General features: G+C 43.5%; 19 non-coding genes across 19 annotated transcripts; all 19 read right to left on the reverse strand.

Moving 5' to 3' along the window:
- Nucleotides 1–277: 277 nt before the first annotated feature.
- Nucleotides 278–360, reverse strand: TRNAL-CAG (transfer RNA leucine (anticodon CAG)). Its single transcript has one exon. It is a non-coding gene; the product is annotated as a tRNA-Leu (tRNA).
- A 1739-nt stretch (nt 361–2099) lies between these two features.
- TRNAL-AAG (transfer RNA leucine (anticodon AAG)) lies at nt 2100–2182 on the reverse strand. Its single transcript has one exon. It is a non-coding gene; the product is annotated as a tRNA-Leu (tRNA).
- Nucleotides 2183–4195: 2013 nt separating this feature from the next.
- Nucleotides 4196–4278, reverse strand: TRNAL-AAG (transfer RNA leucine (anticodon AAG)). The gene has a single exon. It is a non-coding gene; the product is annotated as a tRNA-Leu (tRNA).
- A 192-nt stretch (nt 4279–4470) lies between these two features.
- On the reverse strand, nt 4471–4553 carry TRNAL-CAG (transfer RNA leucine (anticodon CAG)). Its single transcript has one exon. It is a non-coding gene; the product is annotated as a tRNA-Leu (tRNA).
- A 2014-nt stretch (nt 4554–6567) lies between these two features.
- TRNAL-CAG (transfer RNA leucine (anticodon CAG)) lies at nt 6568–6650 on the reverse strand. Its single transcript has one exon. It is a non-coding gene; the product is annotated as a tRNA-Leu (tRNA).
- Nucleotides 6651–9379: 2729 nt separating this feature from the next.
- On the reverse strand, nt 9380–9462 carry TRNAL-UAG (transfer RNA leucine (anticodon UAG)). Its single transcript has one exon. It is a non-coding gene; the product is annotated as a tRNA-Leu (tRNA).
- Nucleotides 9463–10486: 1024 nt separating this feature from the next.
- Nucleotides 10487–10569, reverse strand: TRNAL-AAG (transfer RNA leucine (anticodon AAG)). The gene has a single exon. It is a non-coding gene; the product is annotated as a tRNA-Leu (tRNA).
- Nucleotides 10570–11475: 906 nt separating this feature from the next.
- Nucleotides 11476–11558, reverse strand: TRNAL-UAG (transfer RNA leucine (anticodon UAG)). The gene has a single exon. It is a non-coding gene; the product is annotated as a tRNA-Leu (tRNA).
- Nucleotides 11559–12857: 1299 nt separating this feature from the next.
- TRNAL-CAG (transfer RNA leucine (anticodon CAG)) lies at nt 12858–12940 on the reverse strand. The gene has a single exon. It is a non-coding gene; the product is annotated as a tRNA-Leu (tRNA).
- Nucleotides 12941–13572: 632 nt separating this feature from the next.
- Nucleotides 13573–13655, reverse strand: TRNAL-UAG (transfer RNA leucine (anticodon UAG)). The gene has a single exon. It is a non-coding gene; the product is annotated as a tRNA-Leu (tRNA).
- Nucleotides 13656–14679: 1024 nt separating this feature from the next.
- Nucleotides 14680–14762, reverse strand: TRNAL-AAG (transfer RNA leucine (anticodon AAG)). Its single transcript has one exon. It is a non-coding gene; the product is annotated as a tRNA-Leu (tRNA).
- A 2007-nt stretch (nt 14763–16769) lies between these two features.
- Nucleotides 16770–16852, reverse strand: TRNAL-AAG (transfer RNA leucine (anticodon AAG)). The gene has a single exon. It is a non-coding gene; the product is annotated as a tRNA-Leu (tRNA).
- Nucleotides 16853–18866: 2014 nt separating this feature from the next.
- TRNAL-AAG (transfer RNA leucine (anticodon AAG)) lies at nt 18867–18949 on the reverse strand. Its single transcript has one exon. It is a non-coding gene; the product is annotated as a tRNA-Leu (tRNA).
- A 192-nt stretch (nt 18950–19141) lies between these two features.
- Nucleotides 19142–19224, reverse strand: TRNAL-CAG (transfer RNA leucine (anticodon CAG)). Its single transcript has one exon. It is a non-coding gene; the product is annotated as a tRNA-Leu (tRNA).
- A 1739-nt stretch (nt 19225–20963) lies between these two features.
- Nucleotides 20964–21046, reverse strand: TRNAL-AAG (transfer RNA leucine (anticodon AAG)). Its single transcript has one exon. It is a non-coding gene; the product is annotated as a tRNA-Leu (tRNA).
- A 191-nt stretch (nt 21047–21237) lies between these two features.
- Nucleotides 21238–21320, reverse strand: TRNAL-CAG (transfer RNA leucine (anticodon CAG)). The gene has a single exon. It is a non-coding gene; the product is annotated as a tRNA-Leu (tRNA).
- A 632-nt stretch (nt 21321–21952) lies between these two features.
- Nucleotides 21953–22035, reverse strand: TRNAL-UAG (transfer RNA leucine (anticodon UAG)). The gene has a single exon. It is a non-coding gene; the product is annotated as a tRNA-Leu (tRNA).
- Nucleotides 22036–23059: 1024 nt separating this feature from the next.
- TRNAL-AAG (transfer RNA leucine (anticodon AAG)) lies at nt 23060–23142 on the reverse strand. The gene has a single exon. It is a non-coding gene; the product is annotated as a tRNA-Leu (tRNA).
- A 2288-nt stretch (nt 23143–25430) lies between these two features.
- TRNAL-CAG (transfer RNA leucine (anticodon CAG)) lies at nt 25431–25513 on the reverse strand. Its single transcript has one exon. It is a non-coding gene; the product is annotated as a tRNA-Leu (tRNA).

Below are 25513 nucleotides of genomic sequence, written 5' to 3' on the forward strand. Positions count from 1 at the left end.
TTTGTCAGAAGTGGGATTCGAACCCACGCCTCCAGGAGAGACTGCGGCCTTAACGCAGCGCCTTAGAGCACTCGGCCATCCTGACCACATGCTGCTTGATCATCTACAGAGAGGGAAAGATATTGTGAACCAAAAAAAGCACACATCTTAGGTCATGAGTGGCTAGAGCAAGAAAAAAACTCACTGCACTTTTCCAAGTAGACAACCATATAAGCCCATGTGAGGGAAATGATCTGATTTTTTCTCTCTCAAGAAAAAAGTAGAGTAAACACACAATTGTCAGAAGTGGGATTTGAACCCACGCCTCCAGAAGAGACTGCGACCTGAACGCAGCGCCTTAGACCACTCGGCCATCCTGACTTGCATTTGTGGAACCTTCCACAGGCCAGACAGCCATGCAAGTGGGGTACCGAAAAGGCATGCCCTCAATTTATTTATCCTATTATAAGTACTTCCAACAGATCTTTGAACAATCCATAGAGAGCAGTACCTATGAAGAACTCTTTAGACCTTTAAGGCGTACAAAGAGAAAGTGCTATTAACCAGCCACTTGAAAGGCCCAAAGCTGCTTTGAAATTGAGTCAACAGCCACCTCTTGGCTAGCTAAAGCAAATTCAACAAGGAATTTCAATGTCACAACATAGGGTGGAATACGCAAATCTAAGCAGCCCCTGATCACAGCCCTGAGGAAATTGCCGTAAGTGTGCTGGAGTCCAACTGTCTACCAGATGCTAGGCATTCTTCCATATTTGCATGGCCTGTCTGGCCAGGGCATACAAGAGCATGACTCTTCCAGATGAGCTCTTACATGGGTCCTATGCTCATATAGTAAGGACTGCACTTTGTCAGCAAGACTTTATACAACCGAAATATATGAGAAACCCCAGCTCTCTTGACTAGATGAGGACGGAATCACATCCCAGGTGAAGACCAACAGATGCAACTTCCATCAGATGTTAACCTGAAAAAGGAGATTACATCTCCAAAAGTCATGTCAGAAGTGGGATTTGAACCCATGCCTCCAGAGGAGACTGCGGCCTAAACACAGCGACTTAGACCACTCGGCCATCCTGACAGTGCAGAGTCTTAAGAAATGTATAAAAGTCATTCAGAAATTTCTGCCTCCATGCAAGCCTGAAATAATTTAAACCTTCAAACACAAGGTGCAACTTTATGCACGGGTCAATAAACACAGAAGATCACATGTGAAAGCATTTAATTTCACAGGTGTACAATTTTTATGCTTTTAGAATACCTCATACCTCTCACCAGCTATTTAGGGTCCTGTATCCTACTCACAAAATTACCTTGCCTGCGACCTCTCTCTCTACACAAACAACTACTGCACAGGAAGTAGGAAGGCAGAAGGTGGGGCATATTATGCAAATGTATGCTGTCATTGTGCCTTGCAGATTCATGCAGGATTTCTAGATCCTTGCTGGATACAAGAGAGCAGACCTTGTTTCAGATCAACTGTCCCTAGCAGGAAACGTCTGAGCACATGCAGTCTTTTGCTCTCTAGCCCCTGGCCTGGGACTTACCCTCACTGGCTGAGGCGTGAATTTCTGCATATCAACGTTGCATAGATGGTACGTTTGTGGTCGGTTTGGGATGGGTGGGAGGTCAAAAGCATGGAAAAGTATGTCGCCTTCACTTCTAGTCTCCTCTTCTAGGCCTACCTGCCGTTCACTCACTCTGTCTTTGTTTCATTCTCTCCTTCCTCAACACCCCTTCTCACTCACTCGCTCTATCACTTGTGCTCTTTCCCCTTGCTCTGCATTTCATAGTGGAAACATCTCTTGAATAGAGCATTAGAAAATGAGGTTACATAAAATTAACAATCTACTTATTGGAAACAAAAAATATCACAAGACTCAATGTAACCCATTTCATTATTAAAAGGGACTTTTTAAGCACCCCCCAAAAAACACATAAAACACCACGAGTGCTAGAAGAATATTATACGAGCTTGAAGACAGAATTGGGCAAATTAATTTGCAGTTGAAACTGAAGTTTGTTACTTATTCAGATATTATATGCACTGCCAATTTTTAGCTGAGATTCTAAAAGAACTCAGAGACAAAATGGACTTAAAGTTTTGTCAGAAGTGGGATTCGAACCCACGCCTCCAGGAGAGACTGCGGCCTTAACGCAGCGCCTTAGACCACTCGGCCATCCTGACCACATTTGCTTGATCATCTACAGAGAGGGAAAGATATTGTGAACCAAAAAAAGCACACATCTTAGGTCATGAGTGGCTAGAGCAAGAAAGAAACTCACTGCACTTTTCCAAGTAGACAACCATATAAGCCCATGTGAGGGAAAAGATCAGATTTTTTCTCTCTCAAGAAAAAAGTAGAGTAAACACACAATTGTCAGAAATGGGATTTGAACCCACGCCTCCAGAAGAGACTGCGACCTGAACGCAGCGCCTTGGACCACTCGGCCATCCTGATTTGCATTTGTGGAACCTTCCACAGGCCAGACAGCCATGCAAGTGGGGTACCGAAAAGGCATGCCCTCAATTTATTTATCCTATTATAAGTACTTCCAACAGATCTTTGAACAATCCATAGAGAGCAGTACCTATGAAGAACTCTTTAGAGCTTTAAGGCGTACAAAGAGAAAGTGCTATTAACCAGCCACTTGAAAGGCCCAAAGCTGCTTTGAAATTGAGTCAACAGCCACCTCTTGGCTAGCTAAAGCAAATTCAACAAGGAATTTCAATGTCACAACATAGGGTGGAATACGCAAATCTAAGCAGCCCCTGATCACAGCCCTGAGGAAATTGCCGTAAATGTGCTGGAGTCCAACTGTCTACCAGATGCTAGGCATTCTTCCATATTTGCATGGCCTGTCTGGCCAGGGCATACAAGAGCATGACTCTTCCAGATGAGCTCTTACATGGGTCCTATGCTCATATAGTAAGGACTGCACTTTGTCAGCAAGACTTTATACAACCAAAATATATGAGAAACCCCAGCTCTCTTGACTAGATGAGGACGGAATCACATCCCAGGTGAAGACCAACAGATGCAACTTCCATCAGATGTTAACCTGAAAAAGGAGATTACATCTCCAAAAGTCATGTCAGAAGTGGGATTCAATCCCACTCCTCCAGAGGAGACTGCGGCCTAAACACAGCGCCTTAGACCACTCGGCCATCCTGACAGTGCAGAGTCTTAAGAAATGTATAAAAGTCACTCAGAAATTTCTGCCTCCATGCAAGCCTGAAATAATTTAAACCTTCAAAGACAAGGTGCAACTTTATGCACAGGACAATAAACACAGAAGATCACATGTGAAAGCATTTCATTTCACATGAGTACAATTTTTATGCTTTTAGAATACCTCATACCTCTCACCAGCTATTTAGGGTCCTGTATCCTACTCACAAAATTAACTTGCCTGCGACCTCTCTCTCTACACAAACAACTACTGCACAGGAAGTAGGAAGGCAGAAGGTGGGGCATATTATGCAAATGTATGCTGTCATTGTGCCTTGCAGATTCATGCAGGATTTCTAGATCCTTGCTGGATACAAGAGAGCAGACCTTGTTTCAGATCAACTGTCCCTAGCAGGGAACGTCTGAGCACATGCAGTCTTTTGCTCTCTAGTCCCTGGCCTGGGACTCACCCTCACTGGCTGAGGCGTGAATTTCTGCATACCAACGTTGCATAGATGGTACGTTTGTGGTCGGTTTGGGATGGGTGGGAGGTCAAAAGCAGGGAAAAGTATGTCGCCTTCACTTCTAGTCTCCTCTTCTAGGCCTACCTGCCGTTCACTCACTCTGTCTTTGTTTCATTCTCTCCTTCCTCAACACCCCTTCTCACTCACTCGCTCTATCACTTGTGCTCTTTCCCCTTGCTCTGCATTTCATAGTGGAAACATCTCTTGAATGGAGCATTAGAAAATGAGGTTACATAAAATTAACAATCTACTTATTGGAAACCAAAAATATCACAAGACTGAATGTAACCCATTTCATTAATAAAAGGGACTTTTTAAGCACCCCCCAAAAAACACATAAAACACCACGAGTGCTAGAAGAATATTATACGAGCTTGAAGACAGAATTGGGCAAATTAATTTGCAGTTAAAACTGAAGTTTGTTACTTGTTCAGATATTATATGCACTGCCAATTTTTAGCTGAGATTTTAAAAGAACTCAGAGACAAAATGTACTTAAAGTTTTGTCTGAAGTGGGATTCGAACCCACGCCTCCAGGAGAGACTGCGGCCTTAACGCAGCGCCTTAGACCACTCGGCCATCCTGACCACATGTTGCTTCATCATCTACAGAGAGGGAAAGATATTATGAACCCAAAAAAGCACACATCTTAGGTCATGAGTGGCTAGAGCAAGAAAAAAACTCACTGCACTTTTCCAAGTAGACAACCATATAAGCCCATGTGAGGGAAATGATCTGATTTTTTCTCTCTCAAGAAAAAAGTAGAGTAAACACACAATTGTCAGAAGTGGGATTTGAACCCACGCCTCCAGAAGAGACTGCGACCTGAACGCAGCGCCTTAGACCACTCGGCCATCCTGACTTGCATTTGTGGAACCTTCCACAGGCCAGACAGCCATGCAAGTGGGGTACCGAAAAGGTATGCCCTCAATTTATTTATCCTATTATAAGTACTTCCAACAGATCTTTGAACAATCCATAGAGAGCAGTACCTATGAAGAACTCTTTAGACCTTTAAGGCGTACAAAGAGAAAGTGCTATTAACCAGCCACTTGAAAGGCCCAAAGCTGCTTTGAAATTGAGTCAACGGCCACCTCTTGGCTAGCTAAAGCAAATTCAACAAGGAATTTCAATGTCACAACATAGGGTGGAATACGCAAATCTAAGCAGCCCCTGATCACAGCCCTGAGGAAATTGCCGTAAGTGTGCTGGAGTCCAACTGTCTACCAGATGCTAGGCATTCTTCCATATTTGCATGGCCTGTCTGGCCAGGGCATACAAGAGCATGACTCTTCCAGATGAGCTCTTACATGGGTCCTATGCTCATATAGTAAGGACTGCACTTTGTCAGCAAGACTTTATACAACCGAAATATATGAGAAACCGCAGCTCTCTTGACTAGATGAGGACGGAATCACATCCCAGGTGAAGACCAACAGATACAACTTCCATCAGATGTTAACCTGAAACAGGAGATTACATCTCCAAAAGTCATGTCAGAAGTGGGATTCAAACCCACTCCTCCAGAGGAGACTGCGGCCTAAACACAGCGCCTTAGACCACTCGGCCATCCTGACAGTGCAAAGTCTTAAGAAATGTATAAAAGTCACTCAGAAATTTCTGCCTCCATGCAAGCCTGAAATAATTTAAACCTTCAAACACAAGGTGCAACTTTATGCACAGGACAATAAACACAGAAGATCACATGTGAAAGCATTTCATTTCACAGGAGTACAATTTTCATGCTTTTAGAATACCTCATACCTCTCACCAGCTATTTAGGGTCCTGTATCCTACTCACAAAATTACCTTGCCTGCGACCTCTCTCTCTACACAAACAACTACTGCACAGGAAGTAGGAAGGCAGAAGGTGGGGCATATTATGCAAATGTATGCTGTCATTGTGCCTTGCAGATTCATGCAGGATTTCTAGATCCTTGCTGGATACAAGAGAGCAGACCTTGTTTCAGATCAACTGTCCCTAGCAGGGAACGTCTGAGCACATGCAGTCTTTTGCTCTCTAGCCCCTGGCCTGGGACTCACCCTCACTGGCTGAGGCGTGAATTTCTGCATACCAACGTTGCATAGATGGTACGTTTATGGTCGGTTTGGGATGGGTGGGAGGTCAAAAGCAGGGAAAAGTATGTCGCCTTCACTTCTAGTCTCCTCTTCTAGGCCTACCTGCCGTTCACTCACTCTGTCTTTGTTTCATTCTCTCCTTCCTCAACACCCCTTCTCACTCACTCGCTCTATCACTTGTGCTCTTTCCCCTTGCTCTGCATTTCATAGTGGAAACATCTCTTGAATGGAGCATTAGAAAATGAGGTTACATAAAATTAACAATCTACTTATTGGAAACCAAAAATATCACAAGACTGAATGTAACCCATTTCATTAATAAAAGGGACTTTTTAAGCACCCCCCAAAAAACACATAAAACACCACGATTGCTAGAAGAATATTATACGAGCTTGAAGACAGAATTGGGCAAATTAATTTGCAGTTGAAACTGAAGTTTGTTACTTATTCAGATATTATATGCACTGCCAAGTTTTAGCTGAGATTCTAAAAGAACTCAGAGACAAAATGGACTTAAAGTTTTGTCAGAAGTGGGATTCGAACCCACGCCTCCAGGAGAGACTGCGGCCTTAACGCAGCGCCTTAGAGCACTCGGCCATCCTGACCACATGTTGCTTGATCATCTACAGAGAGGGAAGGATATTGTGAACCAAATAAAGCACACATCTTAGGTCATGAGTGGCTAGAGCAAGAAAAAAACTCACTGCACTTTTCCAAGTAGACAACCATATAAGCCAATGTGAGGGAAATGATCTGATTTTTTCTCTCTCAAGAAAAAAGTAGAGTAAACACACAATTGTCAGAAGTGGGATTTGAACCCACGCCTCCAGAAGAGACTGCGACCTGAACGCAGCGCCTTAGACCACTCGGCCATCCTGACTTGCATTTGTGGAACCTTCCACAGGCCAGACAGCCATGCAAGTGGGGTACCGAAAAGGCATGCCCTCAATTTATTTATCCTATTATAAGTACTTCCAACAGATCTTTGAACAATCCATAGAGAGCAGTACCTATGAAGAACTCTTTAGACCTTTAAGGCGTACAAAGAGAAAGTGCTATTAACCAGCCACTTGAAAGGCCCAAAGCTGCTTTGAAATTGAGTCAACAGCCACCTCTTGGCTAGCTAAAGCAAATTCAACAAGGAATTTCAATGTCACAACATAGGGTGGAATACGCAAATCTAAGCAGCCCCTGATCACAGCCCTGAGGAAATTGCCGTAAGTGTGCTGGAGTCCAACTGTCTACCAGATGCTAGGCATTCTTCCATATTTGCATGGCCTGTCTGGCCAGGGCATACAAGAGCATGACTCTTCCAGATGAGCTCTTACATGGGTCCTATGCTCATATAGTAAGGACTGCACTTTGTCAGCAAGACTTTATACAACCGAAATATATGAGAAACCCCAGCTCTCTTGACTAGATGAGGACGGAATCACATCCCAGGTGAAGACCAACAGATGCAACTTCCATCAGATGTTAACCTGAAAAAGGAGATTACATCTCCAAAAGTCATGTCAGAAGTGGGATTTGAACCCACGCCTCCAGAGGACACTGCGGCCTAAACACAGCGACTTAGACCACTCGGCCATCCTGACAGTGCAGAGTCTTAAGAAATGTATAAAAGTCATTCAGAAATTTCTGCCTCCATGCAAGCCTGAAATAATTTAAACCTTCAAACACAAGGTGCAACTTTATGCACAGGTCAATAAACACAGAAGATCACATGTGAAAGCATTTAATTTCACAGGTGTACAATTTGTATGCTTTTAGAATACCTCATACCTCTCACCAGCTATTTAGGGTCCTGTATCCTACTCACAAAATTAACTTGCCTGCGACCTCTCTCTCTACACAAACAACTACTGCACAGGAAGTAGGAAGGCAGAAGGTGGGGCATATTATGCAAATGTATGCTGTCATTGTGCCTTGCAGATTTATGCAGGATTTCTAGATCCTTGCTGGATACAAGAGAGCAGACCTTGTTTCAGATCAACTGTCCCTAGCAGGGAACGTCTGAGCACATGCAGTCTTTTGCTCTCTAGTCCCTGGCCTGGGACTCACCCTCACTGGCTGAGGCGTGAATTTCTGCATACCAACGTTGCATAGATGGTACGTTTGTGGTCGGTTTGGGATGGGTGGGAGGTCAAAAGCAGGGAAAAGTATGTTGCCTTCACTTCTAGTCTCCTCTTCTAGGCCTACCTGCCGTTCACTCACTCTGTCTTTGTTTCATTCTCTCCTTCCTCAACACCCCTTCTCACTCACTCGCTCTATCACTTGTGCTCTTTCCCCTTGCTCTGCATTTCATAGTGGAAACATCTCTTGAATGGAGCATTAGAAAATGAGGTTACATAAAATTAACAATCTACTTATTGGAAACCAAAAATATCACAAGACTGAATGTAACCCATTTCATTAATAAAAGGGACTTTTTAAGCACCCCCCAAAAAACACATAAAACACCACGAGTGCTAGAAGAATATTATACGAGCTTGAAGACAGAATTGGGCAAATTAATTTGCAGTTGAAACTGAAGTTTGTTACTTGTTCAGATATTATATGCACTGCCAATTTTTAGCTGAGATTTTAAAAGAACTCAGAGACAAAATGTACTTAAAGTTTTGTCTGAAGTGGGATTCGAACCCACACCTCCAGGAGAGACTGCGGCCTTAACGCAGCGCCTTAGACCACTCGGCCATCCTGACCACATGTTGCTTCATCATCTACAGAGAGGGAAAGATATTATGAACCCAAAAAAGCACACATCTTAGGTCATGAGTGGCTAGAGCAAGAAAAAAACTCACTGCACTTTTCCAAGTAGACAACCATATAAGCCCATGTGAGGGAAATGATCTGATTTTTTCTCTCTCAAGAAAAAAGTAGAGTAAACACACAATTGTCAGACGTGGGATTTGAACCCACACCTCCAGAAGAGACTGCGACCTGAACGCAGCGCCTTAGACCACTCGGCCATCCTGACTTGCATTTGTGGAACCTTCCACAGGCCAGACAGCCATGCAAGTGGGGTACCGAAAAGGTATGCCCTCAATTTATTTATCCTATTATAAGTACTTCCAACAGATCTTTGAACAATCCATAGAGAGCAGTACCTATGAAGAACTCTTTAGACCTTTAAGGCGTACAAAGAGAAAGTGCTATTAACCAGCCACTTGAAAGGCCCAAAGCTGCTTTGAAATTGAGTCAACAGCCACCTCTTGGCTAGCTAAAGCAAATTCAACAAGGAATTTCAATGTCACAACATAGGGTGGAATACGCAAATCTAAGCAGCCCCTGATCACAGCCCTGAGGAAATTGCCGTAAGTGTGCTGGAGTCCAACTGTCTACCAGATGCTAGGCATTCTTCCATATTTGCATGGCCTGTCTGGCCAGGGCATACAAGAGCATGACTCTTCCAGATGAGCTCTTACATGGGTCCTATGCTCATATAGTAAGGACTGCACTTTGCCAGCAAGACTTTATACAACCGAAATATATGAGAAACCCCAGCTCTCTTGACTAGATGAGGACGGAATCACATCCCAGGTGAAGACCAACAGATGCAACTTCCATCAGATGTTAACCTGAAAAAGGAGATTACATCTCCAAAAGGCATGTCAGAAGTGGGATTCGAACCCACGTCTCCAGAGGAGACTGCGGCCTAAACACAGCGCCTTAGACCACTCGGCCATCCTGACAATGCAGAGTCTTAAGAAATGTATAAAAGTCACTCAGAAATTTCTGCCTCCATGCAAGCCTGAAATAATTTAAACCTTCAAACACAAGGTGCAACTTTATGCACAGGACAATAAACACAGAAGATCACATGTGAAAGCATTTCATTTCACAGGTGTACAATTTTTATGCTTTTAGAATACCTCATACCTCTCACCAGCTATTTAGGGTCCTGTATCCTACTCACAAAATTACCTTGCCTGCGACCTCTCTCTCTACACAAACAACTACTGCACAGGAAGTAGGAAGGCAGAAGGTGGGGCATATTATGCAAATGTATGCTGTCATTGTGCCTTGCAGATTCATGCAGGATTTCTAGATCCTTGCTGGATACAAGAGAGCAGACCTTGTTTCAGATCAACTGTCCCTAGCAGGGAACGTCTGAGCACATGCAGTCTTTTGCTCTCTAGCCCCTGGCCTGGGACTTACCCTCACTGGCTGAGGCGTGAATTTCTGCATACCAACGTTGCATAGATGGTACGTTTGTGGTCGGTTTGGGATGGGTGGGAGGTCAAAAGCAGGGAAAAGTATGTCGCCTTCACTTCTAGTCTCCTCTTCTAGGCCTACCTGCCGTTCATTCACTCTGTCTTTGTTTCATTCTCTCCTTCCTCAACACCCCTTCTCACTCACTCGCTCTATCACTTGTGCTCTTTCCCCTTGCTCTGCATTTCATAGTGGAAACATCTCTTGAATGGAGCATTAGAAAATGAGGTTACATAAAATTAACAATCTACTTATTGGAAACCAAAAATATCACAAGACTGAATGTAACCCATTTCATTAATAAAAGGGACTTTTTAAGCACCCCCCAAAAAACACATAAAACACCACGAGTGCTAGAAGAATATTATACGAGCTTGAAGACAGAATTGGGCAAATTAATTTGCAGTTGAAACTGAAGTTTGTTACTTATTCAGATATTATATGCACTGCCAATTTTTAGCTGAGATTCTAAAAGAACTCAGAGACAAAATGGACTTAAAGTTTTGTCAGAAGTGGGATTCGAACCCACGCCTCCAGGAGAGACTGCGGCCTTAACACAGCGCCTTAGACCACTCGGCCATCCTGACCACATTTGCTTGATCATCTACAGAGAGGGAAAGATATTGTGAACCAAAAAAAGCACACATCTTAGGTCATGAGTGGCTAGAGCAAGAAAAAAACTCACTGCACTTTTCCAAGTAGACAACCATATAAGCCCATGTGAGGGAAATGATCTGATTTTTTCTCTCTCAAGAAAAAAGTAGAGTAAACACACAATTGTCAGAAGTGGGGTTTGAAACCACGCCTCCAGAAGAGACTGCGACCTGAACACAGCGCCTTAGACCACTCGGCCATCCTGACTTGCATATGTAAAACCTTCCACAGGCCAGACAGCCATGCAAGTGGGGTACCGAAAAGGCATGCCCTCAATTTATTTATCCTACTATAAGTACTTCCAACAGATCTTTGAACAATCCATAGAGAGCAGTACCTATGAAGAACTCTTTAGACCTTTAGGGCGTACAAAGAGAAAGTGCTATTAACCAGCCACTTGAACGGCCCAAAGCTGCTTTGAAATTGAGTCAACAGCCATCTCTTGGCTAGCTAAAGCAAATTCAACAAGGAATTTCAATGTCACAACATAGGGTGGAATACGCAAATCTAAGCAGCCCCTGATCACAGCCCTGAGGAAATTGCCGTAAGTGTGCTGGAGTCCAACTGTCTACCAGATGCTAGGCATTCTTCCATATTTGCATGGCCTGTCTGGCCAGGGCATACAAGAGCATGACTCTTCCAGATGAGCTCTTACATGGGTCCTATGCTCATATAGTAAGGACTGCACTTTGTCAGCAAGACTTTATACAACCGAAATATATGAGAAACCCCAGCTCTCTTGACTAGATGAGGACGGAATCACATCCCAGGTGAAGACCAACAGATGCAACTTCCATCAGATGTTAACCTGAAAAAGGAGATTACATCTCCAAAAGTCATGTCAGAAGTGGGATTTGAACCCACGTCTCCAGAGGAGACTGCGGCCTAAACACAGCGCCTTAGACCACTCGGCCATCCTGACAGTGCAGAGTCTTAAGAAATGTATAAAAGTCATTCAGAAATTTCTGCCTCCATGCAAGCCTGAAATAATTTAAACCTTCAAACACAAGGTGCAACTTTATGCACAGGACAATAAACACAGAAGATCACATGTGAAAGCATTTCATTTCACAGGTGTACACTTTTTATGCTTTTAGAATACCTCATACCTCTCACCAGCTATTTAGGGTCCTGTATCCTACTCACAAAATTACCTTGCCTGCGACCTCTCTCTCTACACAAACAACTACTGCACAGGAAGTAGGAAGGCAGAAGGTGGGGCATATTATGCAAATGTATGCTGTCATTGTGCCTTGCAGATTCATGCAGGATTTCTAGATCCTTGCTGGATACAAGAGAGCAGACCTTGTTTCAGATCAACTGTCCCTAGCAGGGAACGTCTGAGCACATGCAGTCTTTTGCTCTCTAGCCCCTGGCCTGGGACTTACCCTCACTGGCTGAGGCGTGAATTTCTGCATATCAACGTTGCATAGATGGTACGTTTGTGGTCGGTTTGGGATGGGTGGGAGGTCAAAAGCATGGAAAAGTATGTCGCCTTCACTTCTAGTCTCCTCTTCTAGGCCTACCTGCCGTTCACTCACTCTGTCTTTGTTTCATTCTCTCCTTCCTCAACACCCCTTCTCACTCACTCGCTCTATCACTTGTGCTCTTTCCCCTTGCTCTGCATTTCATAGTGGAAACATCTCTTGAATAGAGCATTAGAAAATGAGGTTACATAAAATTAACAATCTACTTATTGGAAACAAAAAATATCACAAGACTGAATGTAACCCATTTCATTATTAAAAGGGACTTTTTAAGCACCCCCCAAAAAACACATAAAACACCACGAGTGCTAGAAGAATATTATACGAGCTTGAAGACAGAATTGGGCAAATTAATTTGCAGTTGAAACTGAAGTTTGTTACTTATTCAGATATTATATGCACTGCCAATTTTTAGCTGAGATTTTAAAAGAACTCAGAGACAAAATGTACTTAAAGTTTTGTCTGAAGTGGGATTCGAACCCACGCCTCCAGGAGAGACTGCAGCCTTAACGCAGCGCCTTAGACCACTCGGCCATCCTGACCACATGTTGTTTCATCATCTACAGAGAGGGAAAGATATTATGAACCCAAAAAAGCACACATCTTAGGTCATGAGTGGCTAGAGCAAGAAAAAAACTCACTGCACTTTTCCAAGTAGACAACCATATAAGCCCATGTGAGGGAAATGATCTGATTTTTTCTCTCTCAAGAAAAAAGTAGAGTAAACACACAATTGTCAGAAGTGGGATTTGAACCCACGCCTCCAGAAGAGACTGCGACCTGAACGCAGCGCCTTAGACCACTCGGCCATCCTGACTTGCATTTGTGGAACCTTCCACAGGCCAGACAGCCATGCAAGTGGGGTACCGAAAAGGTATGCCCTCAATTTATTTATCCTATTATAAGTACTTCCAACAGATCTTTGAACAATCCATAGAGAGCAGTACCTATGAAGAACTCTTTAGACCTTTAAGGCGTACAAAGAGAAAGTGCTATTAACCAGCCACTTGAAAGGCCCAAAGCTGCTTTGAAATTGAGTCAACAGCCACCTCTTGGCTAGCTAAAGCAAATTCAACAAGGAATTTCAATGTCACAACATAGGGTGGAATACGCAAATCTAAGCAGCCCCTGATCACAGCCCTGAGGAAATTGCCGTAAGTGTGCTGGAGTCCAACTGTCTACCAGATGCTAGGCATTCTTCCATATTTGCATGGCCTGTCTGGCCAGGGCATACAAGAGCATGACTCTTCCAGATGAGCTCTTACATGGGTCCTATGCTCATATAGTAAGGACTGCACTTTGTCAGCAAGACTTTATACAACCGAAATATATGAGAAACCCCAGCTCTCTTGACTAGATGAGGACGGAATCACATCCCAGGTGAAGACCAACAGATGCAACTTCCATCAGATGTTAACCTGAAAAAGGAGATTACATCTCCAAAAGTCATGTCAGAAGTGGGATTCGATCCCACGCCTCCAGAGGAGACTGCGGCCTAAACACAGCGCCTTAGACCACTCGGCCATCCTGACAATGCAGAGTCTTAAGAAATGTATAAAAGTCACTCAGAAATTTCTGCCTCCATGCAAGCCTGAAATAATTTAAACCTTCAAACACAAGGTGCAACTTTATGCACAGGACAATAAACACAGAAGATCACATGTGAAAGCATTTCATTTCACAGGTGTACACTTTTTATGCTTTTAGAATACCTCATACCTCTCACCAGCTATTTAGGGTCCTGTATCCTACTCACAAAATTACCTTGCCTGCGACCTCTCTCTCTACACAAACAACTACTGCACAGGAAGTAGGAAGGCAGAAGGTGGGGCATATTATGCAAATGTATGCTGTCATTGTGCCTTGCAGATTCATGCAGGATTTCTAGATCCTTGCTGGATACAAGAGAGCAGACCTTGTTTCAGATCAACTGTCCCTAGCAGGGAACGTCTGAGCACATGCAGTCTTTTGCTCTCTAGCCCCTGGCCTGGGACTTACCCTCACTGGCTGAGGCGTGAATTTCTGCATACCAACGTTGCATAGATGGTACGTTTGTGGTCGGTTTGGGATGGGTGGGAGGTCAAAAGCAGGGAAAAGTATGTCGCCTTCACTTCTAGTCTCCTCTTCTAGGCCTACCTGCCGTTCATTCACTCTGTCTTTGTTTCATTCTCTCCTTCCTCAACACCCCTTCTCACTCACTCGCTCTATCACTTGTGCTCTTTCCCCTTGCTCTGCATTTCATAGTGGAAACATCTCTTGAATGGAGCATTAGAAAATGAGGTTACATAAAATTAACAATCTACTTATTGGAAACCAAAAATATCACAAGACTGAATGTAACCCATTTCATTAATAAAAGGGACTTTTTAAGCACCCCCCAAAAAACACATAAAACACCACGAGTGCTAGAAGAATATTATACGAGCTTGAAGACAGAATTGGGCAAATTAATTTGCAGTTGAAACTGAAGTTTGTTACTTATTCAGATATTATATGCACTGCCAATTTTTAGCTGAGATTCTAAAAGAACTCAGAGACAAAATGGACTTAAAGTTTTGTCAGAAGTGGGATTCGAACCCACGCCTCCAGGAGAGACTGCGGCCTTAACGCAGCGCCTTAGACCACTCGGCCATCCTGACCACATTTGCTTGATCATCTACAGAGAGGGAAAGATATTGTGAACCAAAAAAAGCACACATCTTAGGTCATGAGTGGCTAGAGCAAGAAAAAAACTCACTGCACTTTTCCAAGTAGACAACCATATAAGCCCATGTGAGGGAAATGATCTGATTTTTTCTCTCTCAAGTAAAAAGTAGAGTAAACACACAATTGTCAGAAGTGGGATTTGAACCCACGCCTCCATAAGAGACTGCAACCTGAACGCAGCGCCTTAGACCACTCGGCCATCGTGACTTGCATTTGTGGAACCTTCCACAGGCCAGACAGCCATGCAAGTGGGGTACCGAAAAGGCATGCCCTCAATTTATTTATCCTATTATAAGTACTTCCAACAGATCTTTGAACAATCCATAGAGAGCAGTACCTATGAAGAACTCTTTAGACCTTTAAGGCGTGCAAAGAGAAAGTGCTATTAACCAGCCACTTGAACGGCCCAAAGCTGCTTTGAAATTGAGTCAACAGCCACCTCTTGGCTAGCTAAAGCAAATTCAACAAGGAATTTCAATGTCACAACATAGGGTGGAATACGCAAATCTAAGCAGCCCCTGATCACAGCCCTGAGGAAATTGCCGTAAGTGTGCTGGAGTCCAACTGTCTACCAGATGCTAGGCATTCTTCCATATTTGCATGGCCTGTCTGGCCAGGGCATACAAGAGCATGACTCTTCCAGATGAGCTCTTACATGGGTCCTATGCTCATATAGTAAGGACTGCACTTTGTCAGCAAGACTTTACACAACCGAAATATATGAGAAACCCCAGCTCTCTTGACTAGATGAGGACGGAATCACATCCCAGGTGAAGACCAACAGATGCACCTTCCATCAGATGTTAACCTGAAAAAGGAGATTACATCTCCAAAAGTCATGTCAGAAGTGGGATTCAATCCCACTCCTCCAGAAGAGACTGCGGCCTAAACACAGCACCTTAGACCACTCGGCCATCCTGACAGTGCAGAGTCTTAAGAAATGTATAAAAGTCACTCAGAAATTTCTGCCTCCATGCAAGCCTGAAATAATTTAAACCTTCAAAGACAAGGTGCAACTTTATGCACAGGACAATAAACACAGAAGATCACATGTGAAAGCATTTCATTTCACAGGAGTACAATTTTTATGCTTTTAGAATACCTCATACCTCTCACCAGCTATTTAGGGTCCTGTATCCTACTCACAAAATTAACTTGCCTGCGACCTCTCTCTCTACACAAACAACTACTGCACAGGAAGCAGGAAGGCAGAAGGTGGGGCATATTATGCAAATGTATGCTGTCATTGTGCCTTGCAGATTCATGCAGGATTTCTAGATCCTTGCTGGATACAAGAGAGCAGACCTTGTTTCAGATCAACTGTCCCTAGCAGGGAACGTCTGAGCACATGCAGTCATTTGCTCTCTAGCCCCTGGCCTGGGACTCACCCTCACTGGCTGAGGCGTGAATTTCTGCATACCAACGTTGCATAGATGGTACGTTTGTGGTCGGTTTGGGATGGGTGGGAGGTCAAAAGCATGGAAAAGTATGTCGCCTTCACTTCTAGTCTCCTCTTCTAGGCCTACCTGCCGTTCACTCACTCTGTCTTTGTTTCATTCTCTCCTTCCTCAACACCCCTTCTCACTCTCTCGCTCTATCACTTGTGCTCTTTCCCCTTGCTCTGCATTTCATAGTGGAAACATCTCTTGAATGGAGCATTAGAAAATGAGGTTACATAAAATTAACAATCTACTTATTGGAAACCAAAAATATCACAAGACTGAATGTAACCCATTTCATTAATAAAAGGGACTTTTTAAGCACCCCTCAAAAAACACATAAAACACCACGAGTGCTAGAAGAATATTATACGAGCTTGAAGACAGAATTGGGCAAATTAATTTGCAGTTGAAACTGAAGTTTGTTACTTATTCAGATATTATAAGCACTGCCAATTTTTAGCTGAGATTCTAAAAGGAGACAAAATGGACTTAAAGTTTTGTCAGAAGTGGGATTCGAACCCACGCCTCCAGGAGAGACTGCGGCCTTAACGCAGCGCTTTAGACCACTCAGCCATCCTGACCACATGTTGCTTGATCATCTACAGAGAGGGAAAGATATTGTGAACCAAAAAAAGCACACATCTTAGGTCATGAGTGGCTAGAGCAAGAAAAAAACTCACTTCACTTTTCCAAGTAGAAAACCATATAAGCCCATGTGAGGGAAATGATCAGATTTTTTCTCTCTCAAGAAAAAAGTAGATTAAACACACAACTGTCAGAAGTGGGATTTGCACCCACGCCTCCAGATGAGACTGCGACCTGAACGCAGCGCCTTAGACCACTCGGCCATCCTGATTTGCATTTGCGGAACCTTCCACAGGCCAGACAGCCATGCAAGTGGGGTACCGAAAAGGCATGCCCTCAATTTATTTATCCTATTATAAGTACTTCCAACAGATCTTTGAACAATCCATAGAGAGCAGTACCTATGAAGAACTCTTTAGACCTTTAAGGCATACAAAGAGAAAGTGCTATTAACCAGCCACTTGAACGGCCCAAAGCTGCTTTGAAATTGAGTCAACAGCCACCTCTTGGCTAGCTAAAGCAAATTCAACAAGGAATTTCAATGTCACAACATAGGGTGGAATACGCAAATCTAAGCAGCCCCTGATCACAGCCCTGAGGAAATTGCCGTAAGTGTGCTGGAGTCCAACTGTCTACCAGATGCTAGGCATTCTTCCATATTTGCATGGCCTGTCTGGCCACGGCATACAAGAGCATGACTCTTCCAGATGAGCTCTTACATGGGTCCTATGCTCATATAGTAAGGACTGCACTTTGTCAGCAAGACTTTATACAACCGAAATATATGAGAAACCCCAGCTCTCTTGACTAGATGAGGACGGAATCCCATCCCAGGTGAAGACCAACAGATACAACTTCCATCAGATGTTAACCTGAAAAAGGAGATTACATCTCCAAAAGTCATGTCAGAAGTGGGATTCAAACCCACTCCTCCAGAGGAGACTGCGGCCTAAACACAGCGCCTTAGACCACTCGGCCATCCTGACAGTGCAAAGTCTTAAGAAATGTATAAAAGTCACTCAGAAATTTCTGCCTCCATGCAAGCCTGAAATAATTTAAACCTTCAAACACAAGGTGCAACTTTATGCACAGGACAATAAACACAGAAGATCACATGTGAAAGCATTTCATTTCACAGGAGTACAATTTTTATGCTTTTAGAATACCTCATACCTCTCACCATCTATTTAGGGTCCTGTATCCTACTCACAAAATTACCTTGCCTGCGACCTCTCTCTCTACACAAACAACTACTGCACAGGAAGTAGGAAGGCAGAAGGTGGGGCATATTATGCAAATGTATGCTGTCATTGTGCCTTGCAGATTCATGCAGGATTTCTAGATCCTTGCTGGATACAAGAGAGCAGACCTTGTTTTAGATCAACTGTCCCTAGCAGGGAACGTCTGAGCACATGCAGTCTTTTGCTCTCTAGCCCCTGGCCTGAGACTCACCCTCACTGGCTGAGGCGTGAATTTCTGCATACCAACGTTGCATAGATGGTACGTTTATGGTCGGTTTGGGATGGGTGGGAGGTCAAAAGCAGGGAAAAGTATGTCGCCTTCACTTCTAGTCTCCTCTTCTAGGCCTACCTGCCGTTCACTCACTCTGTCTTTGTTTCATTCTCTCCTTCCTCAACACCCCTTCTCACTCACTCGCTCTATCACTTGTGCTCTTTCCCCTTGCTCTGCATTTCATAGTGGAAACATCTCTTGAATGGAGCATTAGAAAATGAGGTTACATAAAATTAACAATCTACTTATTGGAAACCAAAAATATCACAAGACTGAATGTAACCCATTTCATTAATAAAAGGGACTTTTTAAGCACCCCCCAAAAAACACATAAAACACCACGAGTGCTAGAAGAATATTATACGAGCTTGAAGACAGAATTGGGCAAATTAATTTGCAGTTGAAACTGAAGTTTGTTACTTATTCAGATATTATATGCACTGCCAATTTTTAGCTGAGATTCTAAAAGAACTCAGAGACGAAATGGACTTAAAGTTTTGTCAGAAGTGGGATTCGAACCCACGCCTCCAGGAGAGACTGCGGCCTTAACGCAGCGCCTTAGACCACTCGGCCATCCTGACCACATGTTGCTTGATCATCTACAGAGAGGGAAAGATATTGTGAACCAAAAAAAGCACACATCTTAGGTCATGAGTGGCTAGAGCAAGAAAAAAACTCACTGCACTTTTCCAAGTAGACAACCATATAAGCCCATGTGAGGGAAATGATCAGATTTTTTCTCTCTCAAGAAAAAAGTAGATTAAACACACAATTGTCAGAAGTGGGATTTGAACCCACGCCTCCAGAAGAGACTGCGACCTGAACGCAGCGCCTTAGACCACTCGGCCATCCTGATTTGCATTTGCGGAACCTTCCACAGGCCAGACAGCCATGCAAGTGGGGTACCGAAAAGGCATGCCCTCAATTTATTTATCCTATTATAAGTACTTCCAACAGATCTTTGAACAATCCATAGAGAGCAGTACCTATGAAGAACTCTTTAGACCTTTAAGGCGTACAAAGAGAAAGTGCTATTAACCAGCCACTTGAACGGCCCAAAGCTGCTTTGAAATTGAGTCAACAGCCACCTCTTGGCTAGCTAAAGCAAATTCAACAAGGAATTTCAATGTCACATCATAGGGTGGAATACGCAAATCTAAGCAGCCCCTGATCACAGCCCTGAGGAAATTGCCGTAAGTGTGCTGGAGTCCAACTGTCTACCAGATGCTAGGCATTCTTCCATATTTGCATGGCCTGTCTGGCCACGGCATACAAGAGCATGTTTCTTCCAGATGAGCTCTTACATGGGTCCTATGCTCATATAGTAAGGACTGCACTTTGTCAGCAAGACTTTATACAACCGAAATATATGAGAAACCGCAGCTCTCTTGACTAGATGAGGACGGAATCACATCCCAGGTGAAGACCAACAGATACAACTTCCATCAGATGTTAACCTGAAACAGGAGATTACATCTCCAAAAGTCATGTCAGAAGTGGGATTCAAACCCACTCCTCCAGAGGAGACTGCGGCCTAAACACAGCGCCTTAGACCACTCGGCCATCCTGACAGTGCAAAGTCTTAAGAAATGTATAAAAGTCACTCAGAAATTTCTGCCTCCATGCAAGCCTGAAATAATTTAAACCTTCAAACACAAGGTGCAACTTTATGCACAGGACAATAAACACAGAAGATCACATGTGAAAGCATTTCATTTCACAGGTGTACAATTTTTATGCTTTTAGAATACCTCATACCTCTCACCAGCTAGTTAGGGTCCTGTATCCTACTCACAAAATTACCTTGCCTACGACCTCTCTCTCTACACAAACATTTTCTGCACAGGAAGTAGGAAGGCAGAAGGTGGGGCATATTATGCAAATGTATGCTGTCATTGTGCCTTGCAGATTCATGCAGGATTTCTAGATCCTTGCTGGATACAAGAGAGCAGACCTTGTTTCAGATCAACTGTCCCTAGCAGGGAACGTCTGAGCACATGCAGTCTTTTGCTCTCTAGCCCCTGGCCTGGGACTTACCCTCACTGGCTGAGGCGTGAATTTCTGCATACCAACGTTGCATAGATGGTACGTTTGTGGTCGGTTTGGGATGGGTGGGAGGTCAAAAGCAGGGAAAAGTATGTCGCCTTCACTTCTAGTCTCCTCTTCTAGGCCTACCTGCCGTTAATTCACTCTGTCTTTGTTTCATTCTCTCCTTCCTTAACACCCCTTCTCACTCACTCGCTCTATCACTTGTGCTCTTTCCCCTTGCTCTGCATTTCATAGTGGAAACATCTCTTGAATGGAGCATTAGAAAATGAGGTTACATAAAATTAACAATCTACTTATTGGAAACCAAAAATATCACAAGACTGAATGTAACCCATTTCATTAATAAAAGGGACTTTTTAAGCACCCCCCAAAAAACACATAAAACACCACGAGTGCTAGAAGAATATTATACGAGCTTGAAGACAGAATTGGGCAAATTAATTTGAAGTTGAAACTGAAGTTTGTTACTTATTCAGATATTATATGCACTGCCAATTTTTAGCTGAGATTCTAAAAGAACTCAGAGACAAAATGGACTTAAAGTTTTGTCAGAAGTGGGATTCGAACCCACGCCTCCAGGAGAGACTGCGGCCTTAACGCAGCGCCTTAGACCACTCGGCCATCCTGACCACATTTGCTTGATCATCTACAGAGTGGGGAAGATATTGTGAACCAAAAAAAGCACACATCTTAGGTCATGAGTGGCTAGAGCAAGAAAAAAACTCACTGCACTTTTCCAAGTAGACAACCATATAAGCCCATGTGAGGGAAATGATCTGATTTTTTCTCTCTCAAGAAAAAAGTAGAGTAAACACACAATTGTCAGAAGTGGGGTTTGAACCCACGCCTCCAGAAGAGACTGCGACCTGAACACAGCGCCTTAGACCACTAGGCCATCCTGACTTGCATATGTAAAACCTTCCACAGGCCAGACAGCCATGCAAGTGGGGTACCGAAAAGGCATGCCCTCAATTTATTTATCCTACTATAAGTACTTCCAACAGATCTTTGAACAATCCATAGAGAGCAGTACCTATGAAGAACTCTTTAGACCTTTAGGGCGTACAAAGAGAAAGTGCTATGAACCAGCCACTTGAACGGCCCAAAGCTGCTTTGAAATTGAGTGAACAGCCACCTCTTGGCTAGCTAAAGCAAATTCAACAAGGAATTTCAATGTCACAACATAGGGTGGAATACGCAAATCTAAGCAGCCCCTGATCACAGCCCTGAGGAAATTGCCGTAAGTGTGCTGGAGTCCAACTGTCTACCAGATGCTAGGCATTCTTCCATATTTGCATGGCCTGTCTGGCCACGGCATACAAGAGCATGACTCTTCCAGATGAGCTCTTACATGGGTCCTATGCTCATATAGTAAGGACTGCACTTTGTCAGCAAGACTTTATACAACCGAAATATATGAGAAACCCCAGCTCTCTTGACTAGATGAGGACGGAATCACATCCCAGGTGAAGACCAACAGATGCAACTTCCATCAGATGTTAACCTGAAAAAGGAGATTACATCTCCAAAAGTCATGTCAGAAGTGGGATTTGAACCCACGCCTCCAGAGGAGACTGCGGCCTAAACACAGCGCCTTAGACCACTCGGCCATCCTGACAGTGCAGAGTCTTAAGAAATGTATAAAAGTCATTCAGAAATTTCTGCCTCCATGCAAGCCTGAAATAATTTAAACCTTCAAACACAAGGTGCAACTTTATGCACAGGTCAATAAACACAGAAGATCACATGTGAAAGCATTTAATTTCACAGGTGTACAATTTTTATGCTTTTAGAATACCTCATACCTCTCACCAGTTATTTAGGGTCCTGTATCCTACTCACAAAATTACCTTGCCTGCGACCTCTCTCTCTACACAAACAACTACTGCACAGGAAGTAGGAAGGCAGAAGGTGGGGCATATTATGCAAATGTATGCTGTCATTGTGCCTTGCAGATTCATGCAGGATTTCTAGATCCTTGCTGGATACAAGAGAGCAGACCTTGTTTCAGATCAACTGTCCCTAGCAGGGAACGTCTGAGCACATGCAGTCTTTTGCTCTCTAGCCCCTGGCCTGGGACTTACCCTCACTGGCTGAGGCGTGAATTTCTGCATATCAACGTTGCATAGATGGTACGTTTGTGGTCGGTTTGGGATGGGTGGGAGGTCAAAAGCATGGAAAAGTATGTCGCCTTCACTTCTAGTCTCCTCTTCTAGGCCTACCTGCCGTTCACTCACTCTGTCTTTGTTTCATTCTCTCCTTCCTCAACACCCCTTCTCACTCACTCGCTCTATCACTTGTGCTCTTTCCCCTTGCTCTGCATTTCATAGTGGAAACATCTCTTGAATAGAGCATTAGAAAATGAGGTTACATAAAATTAACAATCTACTTATTGGAAACAAAAAATATCACAAGACTCAATGTAACCCATTTCATTATTAAAAGGGACTTTTTAAGCACCCCCCAAAAAACACATAAAACACCACGAGTGCTAGAAGAATATTATACGAGCTTGAAGACAGAATTGGGCAAATTAATTTGCAGTTGAAACTGAAGTTTGTTACTTATTCAGATATTATATGCACTGCCAATTTTTAGCTGAGATTCTAAAAGAACTCAGAGACAAAATGGACTTAAAGTTTTGTCAGAAGTGGGATTCGAACCCACGCCTCCAGGAGAGACTGCAGCCTTAACGCAGCGCCTTAGACCACTCGGCCATCCTGACCACATTTGCTTGATCATCTACAGAGAGGGAAAGATATTGTGAACCAAAAAAAGCACACATCTTAGGTCATGAGTGGCTAGAGCAAGAAAAAAACTCACTGCACTTTTCCAAGTAGACAACCATATAAGCCCATGTGAGGGAAATGATCAGATTTTTTCTCTCTCAAGAAAAAAGTAGAGTAAACACACAATTGTCAGAAATGGGATTTGAACCCACGCCTCCAGAAGAGACTGCGACCTGAACGCAGCGCCTTAGACCACTCGGCCATCCTGATTTGCATTTGTGGAACCTTCCACAGGCCAGACAGCCATGCAAGTGGGGTACCGAAAAGGCATGCCCTCAATTTATTTATCCTATTATAAGTACTTCCAACAGATCTTTGAACAATCCATAGAGAGCAGTACCTATGAAGAACTCTTTAGAGCTTTAAGGCGTACAAAGAGAAAGTGCTATTAACCAGCCACTTGAAAGGCCCAAAGCTGCTTTGAAATTGAGTCAACAGCCACCTCTTGGCTAGCTAAAGCAAATTCAACAAGGAATTTCAATGTCACAACATAGGGTGGAATACGCAAATCTAAGCAGCCCCTGATCACAGCCCTGAGGAAATTGCCGTAAGTGTGCTGGAGTCCAACTGTCTACCAGATGCTAGGCATTCTTCCATATTTGCATGGCCTGTCTGGCCAGGGCATACAAGAGCATGACTCTTCCAGATGAGCTCTTACATGGGTCCTATGCTCATATAGTAAGGACTGCACTTTGTCAGCAAGACTTTATACAACCAAAATATATGAGAAACCCCAGCTCTCTTGACTAGATGAGGACGGAATCACATCCCAGGTGAAGACCAACAGATGCAACTTCCATCAGATGTTAACCTGAAAAAGGAGATTACATCTCCAAAAGTCATGTCAGAAGTGGGATTCAATCCCACTCCTCCAGAGGAGACTGCGGCCTAAACACAGCGCCTTAGACCACTCGGCCATCCTGACAGTGCAGAGTCTTAAGAAATGTATAAAAGTCACTCAGAAATTTCTGCCTCCATGCAAGCCTGAAATAATTTAAACCTTCAAAGACAAGGTGCAACTTTATGCACAGGACAATAAACACAGAAGATCACATGTGAAAGCATTTCATTTCACAGGAGTACAATTTTTATGCTTTTAGAATACCTCATACCTCTCACCAGCTATTTAGGGTCCTGTATCCTACTCACAAAATTAACTTGCCTGCGACCTCTCTCTCTACACAAACAACTACTGCACAGGAAGTAGGAAGGCAGAAGGTGGGGCATATTATGCAAATGTATGCTGTCATTGTGCCTTGCAGATTCATGCAGGATTTCTAGATCCTTGCTGGATACAAGAGAGCAGACCTTGTTTCAGATCAACTGTCCCTAGCAGGGAATGTCTGAGCACATGCAGTCTTTTGCTCTCTAGCCCCTGGCCTGGGACTCACCCTCACTGGCTGAGGCGTGAATTTCTGCATACCAACGTTGCATAGATGGTACGTTTGTGGTCGGTTTGGGATGGGTGGGAGGTCAAAAGCAGGGAAAAGTATGTCGCCTTCACTTCTAGTCTCCTCTTCTAGGCCTACCTGCCGTTCACTCACTCTGTCTTTGTTTCATTCTCTCCTTCCTCAACACCCCTTCTCACTCACTCGCTCTATCACTTGTGCTCTTTCCCCTTGCTCTGCATTTCATAGTGGAAACATCTCTTGAATAGAGCATTAGAAAATGAGGTTACATAAAATTAACAATCTACTTATTGGAAACAAAAAATATCACAAGACTCAATGTAACCCATTTCATTATTAAAAGGGACTTTTTAAGCACCCCCCAAAAAACACATAAAACTCCACGAGTGCTAGAAGAATATTATACGAGCTTGAAGAAAGAATTGGGCAAATTAATTTGCAGTGGAAACTGAAGTTTGTTACTTATTCAGATATTATATGCACTGCCAATTTTTAGCTGAGATTTTAAAAGAACTCAGAGACAAAATGGACTTAAAGTTTTGTCAGAAGTGGGATTCGAACCCACGCCTCCAGGAGAGACTGCTGCCTTAACGCAGCGCCTTAGACCACTCGGCCATCCTGACCACATGTTGCTTCATCATCTACAGAGAGGGAAAGATATTGTGAACCAAAAAAAGCACACATCTTAGGTCATGAGTGGCTAGAGCAAGAAAAAAACTCACTGCACTTTTCCAAGTAGACAACCATATAAGCCCATGTGAGGGAAATGATCTGATTTTTTCTCTCTCAAGAAAAAAGTAGAGTAAACACACAATTGTCAGAAGTGGGATTTGAACCCACGCCTCCAGAAGAGACTGCGACCTGAACGCAGCGCCTTAGACCACTCAGCCATCCTGAC

This window comes from Lissotriton vulgaris, chromosome 8, assembly GCF_964263255.1.
Source record: "Lissotriton vulgaris chromosome 8, aLisVul1.2, whole genome shotgun sequence".
Taxonomy (NCBI): Eukaryota; Metazoa; Chordata; class Amphibia; order Caudata; family Salamandridae; genus Lissotriton; species Lissotriton vulgaris.